We start from the raw sequence: 7733 nt of genomic DNA, 5'->3' as shown, positions 1-7733 counted from the left end.
CAACATCAGGGTCTTTTCCAGGGAGTGTTCTCTTCTCATGAGGTGGCCAAAGTACTGGAGTCACAATACAAAGTATTGGAGTCACAATACAAAGTATTGGAGTCACAATACAAAGTATTGTTATGGGTACAATGCATAAATACAAGAGCAAGCTCATAGGCCTGGGATGGAGAACGTGTAGTCCTCTGGATGTCCCATCATTCCTGAGTCTTGGCCATGGTGGCTGAGGCTGATGGAAGCCTGAGTCTCCAACATCTGGCAGGTGACCACAGGTTCTCCATCCCTGTCATAGGCAACACAGTTAATATGTGGTAGATAGGTAGCCGTGTTGGTCTGCCATAGTCAAAATAAAAAAATTCCTTCCAGTAGCACCTTAAAGACCAACTAAGTTAGTTCTTGGTATGAGCTTTCGTGTGCATGCACACGAAAGCTCATACCAAGAACTAACTTAGTTGGTCTTTAAGGTGCTACTGGAAGGAATTTTTTTATTTTGACAGTTAATATGGTTAGCAGCTTGGTTAAATATTGCCCCTTAGATGAACCAATGAGACACAGAGCAAGGGGAGCCTCCTCTTCCTCCTGCTGCTTTGCGCACTGCTACAGTTTCTTGGTGTGGAGAAATATGGGGCGGTGCTATGGTTGCCAAAAGAGGCTTCATTCTCCTGTCTCCAGCCCCCTCCCTCTCCCTGAGGTTTTTTAAAAGGCGCTCCAGGCCAGAGCCTCCAATGGAAAAATGTCTAAGGCTGACACTGACCATAGTGCAGTACTGAGTTTCTCATGGCTCCAACATTCACCCTGGAAGAAAGCGCCCTTTGTCAAGGTTGGAAAAGATTGCCAACATAGCTGAGCAGCAAGTAGCAATGCTGAGAAGTTTATCAGAGTGCTTTTTCTCTCTTGCCTTCCCTTTTGCAACCAGCAGAGACTTCTCTTGCTCACATTGAATGCTCTTCGTAGTCTTCACCTCCCAGTGATCTTGTTCATCTTTGTCAGGATCCTGAGCGTCTCTTCTACCATTTGTATCCTAAAATCTTCCAAACTGTCTTTTGTAACTCCATGCCATATTCTGCTTTGCTGGGGCTGCATTCTCCATGATCTTACTATAAACCACTGTGCGCTTTCTTATCGCCTCCCAGAACAACTGCATTTCATCCACCGTTTTTATATTTTATTATTACATTCTTATCCTGCCCTTCCTTTAGGGAGCACAGAGCATACAAGCCCAGCCCCTTGCAACAACCCTGTGAGGCAGGTGAGACTGAGTGACTGGTCCAAGGCCACCCAATGAACTTTGTGGCCTGAGTGGAGAGTTGAGCTTGGGTCTCCTGATGCAACACTCTAACTGCTAACCTATTCTATTTTATGCACATTTATACTGTTTTTCTGCCCTACCAAGCACCCTCAAAACAGTTTACACAAAGTAACAAAAATAACATCAAAAAAACCCCCAAAGAATAAAAAGAATTAAAACCTTGATCATCTATTTAAAACCAGTAAAGGCCACATGAAGTAAGAACTTTTGCACAGCCTGCCTAAATGCCAGCAGGTATTTAGTCTCACCTCCTCTGGGAGAGAATTTCCCAACTGCGGTGCTGCCACAGAAAAGGTTCTGCCTTGTGTTTCTCCCAACCAATTCTCTTCTGATGCTGGAAGCTATAACAGGGCCTCTGAAGATGGTCTCAGCCAGCAGGCAGGTTCCTGCTGAAAAAGACAGGAACCCTGGCTCTCCAAGCAGCCATTTGTAACTCCAAATCTTTATTTCATTTTCATTGCATTTTTCACCAATTAGTACATTTGCCATGACTGTTGGAATTGTGTGTCCCATTCAGAAAACGCTATTAAGGCTCATCTATTACATCCACTTCAAAGAGAGACTTGTGCTTTGATTTTGTTTACATGTCAGTTACTATCAAAATCAGCCAAGACATAAGAGGAAGCTCATTATCCTTTTTAAAAATAAAAATAAAAATCAGCCTGTAGAAATTTATGTTTTGGACATGGGCTGAGATAAGTGACAGGACTGGTTTCCATGGTGCACCTATCACGTGGATGTGCCGCCATGTGATAGTATCTCCCTGTTATCCCTGAAACATGTACTGCCAGTAATAATGCCTTTCTTTTTCATCGTGTAAGGAGTTTCCATGCTAGCACCAGCCCAGAGAACAACTCTTAGCCATAGCATGGACGATCCTTCACACCCTGAGGCATTAGGACTTATTTGTGGTGCTACAGGACTAGTCTACACAGGACGACTCCAATTCAGAAATGCCTCTGCTTGACAGAAACACAGAAAGCTGCCTTGGGCCAAATTGTACCATTGCTCAGGGTTGTCTACACCAGGGATTCTCAACATGGTGCCTCTGGACTGGACTACAACTCCCACCATCCTTGTCCATTGGACATGTTGACTAGGGTTGATGGGAGTGGCTGCCCCAGAACATTCGAGGGTTTCAGACTGTAAGATGCCAAAGATTGAACCAGGCCCTGGTCATTATAGCATCATTTCATGAAGCATCTTCTCCATGCCGGTACCACTACAAGTCCCCTAAACGGGATGGTGGTGATGCAAGTTTCATGTTATGTGAGGAAGCACCATACACTTTGGGATGTGGGTGGCACTGTGGTCTAAACCACTGAGCCTAGGGCTTGCCGATTGGAAGGTCAGCGGTTCGAATCCCTGCGACGGAGTGAGCTCCCGTTGTTCGGTCCCAGCTCCTGCCAACCTAGCAGTTTGAAAGCACATCAAAGTGCAAGTAGATAAATAGGTACCGCTCCGGCGGGAAGGTAAACTGCGTTTCCGTGCGCTGCTCTGGTTTCGCCAGAAGTGGCTTAGTCATGCTGGTCACATGACCCAAAAAAACTGTCTGCGGACAAATGCTGGCTCCCTCGGCCAATAAAGCAAGATGAGCGCCACAACCCCAGAGTCGTTCGCGAGTGGACTTAACAGTCAGGGGTCCCTTTACCTTTACCTTTTTACCATACACTTACCAGTGCTCCCCATTCAAATAGCAAAGGGGTGACGGGAGTCCTTCATACAAAGGCATTTCCAAATGAAAAGAATGAACTAGGCCAGAGATAAACGCAAATGTGCTCTTTATGCTTAACTGAGTTACTTGTTTACCGTCTGAACATCCAGATTCCTGTGACTGCATAGAGTTAGTACTAGGAAGATTCTCACTCCCCACTTTTTTGCTTCTGTTTATTTCCTTTAATAAATATCACATTAATTTGTGACTCTGCACGATTCATCACATTCGTGACTTTCTATAAGTTTTATGAATATGCTATCCTTTGGGGATGGTAATTAGCCAGCCAAAAGAGGGTCTATGAAGTAAACAAGTTGCATGCATCCCTTGTCTCATGGCATAATAAATCACTCCATGTTTGCACCCCAAGGTTTCCAGAACACATTGGTTATGGAAAGTTTTCTGGCTGCTGGATTCAGAACTTGAAGGGATACATGTAACTATCAAGAGTTGCAGGCAGTCTTGTTGTTCTGAGACAGCTGTATTCCTCTCGCAGAGCTACAATTCCCAGGGTGGTTTAACAATAAATTCCTCTTCACAGGAAACTCTGGGAATTGTAGCTCTGTGAGGGGAATAGGGGTCTCAGAGCCCTTAACTAACTGCAGCTCCAATAATTCTCTGAGGGAATAATTGACGGTTTGAAGTGTCAGCACATCACTTTAAATGTATTGTGTGAATGTGGCCCTTGTCTTTCACCCCAAGCAGCAAAATGTCTTGGGATGGCCCTGGCTGAATGGAAAGAGAAACAGGCAGATGGTGGTTTCCCCAGCATACTGCCATAGCACTATGAGTTTCTCTCAATTTTTCATATTTCCAACCTTAAGTTCAGTATACCACATTCCACATTGATTTGCAATTTTTTAAAAAATCCTCACGAAAATTCACCAGTGTTTTACTGCAAGCTCCCAACATATACCATTTTTCTGTGAAGCAATTTCCCCTAATATACATTTGCATGTTAGTTTCATTAATATACGTATTTTTATGCAAACTTTATCCTCGTGTTTTCCTTTTTGAACACATTGCTTGACTGAAAATCTGCGTCACAAAATTTGGAGAAATGGAAATTTGGAAAGGAGCTTTGTTCCAAACTGAATTGTATTTTCCCCTGACGTTCCTATGCCACGCTGATGGAAGAAGCCACATCTGGTGGAATTTTCTCCAGGCCATGCAACGTTATGGAGGAAGACAGACAGTAATATAAAAGCAGAATTGTTAGTGAAGACCGTGATCTAAAAACAGAGATCATAACAAATTTTGTGCAAGTCTTGAGTTTGCAACTGAGGAAGACATGCATAGCAGCAAATGAAGCACTGGAGGGCCACAGCTTCTATGCTTGAAGAGAGAATGTCCATCTTTTTAAAAAGAATCCATTCAAAGGTGGCTTCCCAGAGTGGCTTGAGCAACCCAGTTAGATGGGCAAGGTACACATAATATTCCCCTCCCCCCGCTTCGAGACTGCAGAAATATGGGCTCCCCCATATGACCTGTTTATTGAGCATCCATCCTGATTTGCTTGCACAAAGCTTACAGTGAGGTTAGACCAGGGGTCAGCAAACCTTTTCAGCAAGGGGCCAGTCTACTGTCCCTCAGAGCTTGGGGGGGGGGGGCGGACTATATTTTGAAGAAAAAATGAACAGATTCCTATGCCCCACAAATAACCCAGAGATGCATTTTAAATAAAAGGACACATTCTACTCATGTAAAAACACACTGATTCCTGGACTGTCCATGGGCCAGATTGAGAAGGCAATTGGGCCACATCCAGCCCCCGGGCCTTAGGTTTCCTACCCCTGGGTTAGACAGTGCCTGGTATTTATTGAGCATTCAATGTGATTTGTTTGTGGGGAGGTTATACAGCAATGAGCGTTCATCCTGCTTGCTTGTGGGATGTTTATATGTCTTCCTGTTAGTCACTTGTTAACCCGACTCTTTTTAGTGCATGTTCCTGTCACCTTCCTAACCGTAAAAATTCCATTGTCCATATTCAACCAACCTGTTGCATTAGCTTCTCCTAGCACAAGGTGGATTCCTTCCCTCTCTTCCTGCTAGGTCTTCTGGCGGCAAGTCGGTGTCTCACTTACTCTTTCTTTTTCATCTGGAGGCCAGCAGAAACTCTGCACCTGGGCTCTGGGGTTTTTTGTTTGGCGGGTGGGCTGCATGCCTCTTTTCCATTGTTTGCTGCTTGCTCTTCCCTCCACCCTAAGCTGAATATTACCCTGACATGGGAACAATCAGGCCAGTGTTTCCAAGCCATGGTGATATCCCTGTGGGACCAGGAGACAACCCCCTTTTCCACTCCCCGAGGCTGCTCCTTGGTCTGGAGGCTTTTCCATCTCTCACACTGGCTCAAAGAGCTCTAACAAGGGGGAAGTGGGCACTTTGCAAGCTGAGTTTATGCGATACAATTCCCTTGTCCAAAAGTATGCACTGGGGATCATTGATTATTCCCTTGGGTAGAAGTTACCAAGCTCTGTTTGTTAATTGATGGGTTGCTGCATGGTTCATAGCATGATCCCAAAGGGTCCTGTTTTTAAATGGCAAGCAACTCTGTGTGGCTCATTACATTCTCTGAAGGAAATGAATATACAACTATTATTTGTGCCAAACGTAGCAGGACATTATATGCATAGAGGTATGGGCTCCATTAAACATAGGTAAAGGTAAAGGGATCCCTGACCATTAGGTCCAGTCGTGGCCGACTCTGGGGTTACGGCGCTCATCTTGCTTTAATGGCCGTGGGAGCCAGCTTACAGCTTCCAGGTCATGTAGCCAGCATGACTAAGCCACTTCTGGCGAACCAGAGCAGCGCACGGAAATGCCATTTACCTTCCCACTGGAGTGGTACCTACCGGTATTTATCTACTTGCACTTTGGTGTGCTTTCAAACTGCTAAGTTGGCAGGAGCTGGGACAGAACAACAGGAGCTCATCCCGTCGCGGGGATTCGAACTGCCAACCTTCTGATTGGCAAGTCCTAGGCTCTGTGGTTTAACCCACAGCGCCACCCGCATCCCCCATTAAACATAGTTACTAGTTAAAAGAATTTAGGGTGCAATCCTATACTCATGTGAAGCCTCATGGAATTCAATGGGACTTTCTTCTGAGCTGGCATGTACAGGAATGCACATGTTAAGACACATGTGGTAATTGATATACATTCTCAATAGGGTTCCGTTTTGATAAAACATTGGATGCTCATCTGAAAGCAAATTCCTAGGGAACTGGAGTCCAACAACATATGGATACTCCTGCCTTAAACCATTGTCAGAGATCATGCCTACAGCAGTAGAAGATGCAAGAAGCAGCTCCCGTGCCCATTATTCCAAGAGTGGACTTGCTGTAGCAAGTAAAAGTTTACTCTCAGTTCCACCCTACCAGTAGCAAGCAGGAGAGGAAGACAGGTGAAAGGACCCCTGGAGCACCTGGCCTAGATGGAAGATAAAACCAGCTACATCACTCTTTCCCACTTTTGACTCTGTAATGCTACAGCTATGATTTCTGGATTAACATCTGGCAACCTGATCAGCTACAGAGTCCTTGGAAAGTGGCACTGATTGCCGCTTAATTAATTAATCACCCATTATTAGTGGCCAAGCCATAAGAAAACAAAGATTATAGCAAAGGATGGGGGAGAAATTTGGTTCAGTTCACATTTTAATGCGAAATGACCTAATTTGCATTTCCCAAAATAATTCTTCCAAATCTGCCCTTCTCAAATTCTTATGGTGCAGTTGCAGAAGAACACATGGAAGCGACATTATACTTTTCCAGCTGAGACATGTGGCTTGAAACCTTGTTCTCCAAGGATGAGATAGACATCAATTTTACACACACACCCCAAATATTTTTATTTTTATGATTTTATAGATTTTTCTGTCTTTATTTCAAAGGATAGAAATGTCTTCTTTTATATACATCCTTCATTACTGTGAAAATCTGGTTCCAACCCTCAATCCATTAGCAATACTGTTGTTGTGAATGTGTTAATGTTTGTGCAACTGTCACAAGCACCAGTTGCACAGTGCCTAAGAATCACTTATGACAAGGGAACAAAAAATATAGTTTTAGAGAGTTTTCATTGGAGGGAGAGGTGTTAAATAATTTGTTCATAATTTGGGGAGAACTCTTCTATCTTTCCGCACAAATGCTCATATTGCAATGGGCAATTGAGGTTTCTCCAAGTTTCTCATTTTTTTCAGTCTTAAGTTCAGTTCTCCACATTTCTACACCAGCATTTTAGTGTGAATTTATTCTAATTTTCACATTTTCCTATACAATTTTGGCCAACACGCACATTTTTGCAAAGCAATTTCCCCTAATATAATGCATTGGGCATGTTGCTGTCATTAATATATGCAATTTTTAGACACATTGTACTTTGGTACGTCCATTTTTGGACAAGTAGATTGGCTAAAGAACTTCATTGCAAAATTCAGAACATTGCAAATTTCAAAGGATTGCGGTGTTTTGGTTGACATATTATTTTGGAATGTGCAAGCTAGGTAGGTTCACCTTTAAATGCAAAATGAAATTTTCCCTCATTCCTAGCCTCAAATAGCCCTTTCAAGCTTTTAATTATATCTTCCCATCCTGGTATCTTCTAGAAATGGATCCCACAACCTGGAGATGGCAGAAGCAGATATTTAAGATTCTAGCTATTCCTAGGATGTTCCATACCATTTCTAGAATATTCTGTACCATGTGTACA

This window comes from Podarcis liolepis, assembly GCF_965112155.1.
Source record: "Podarcis liolepis genome assembly, chromosome: 10".
Taxonomy (NCBI): domain Eukaryota; kingdom Metazoa; phylum Chordata; class Lepidosauria; order Squamata; family Lacertidae; genus Podarcis; species Podarcis liolepis.
Note: the sequence above shows the minus strand (reverse complement) of the source record.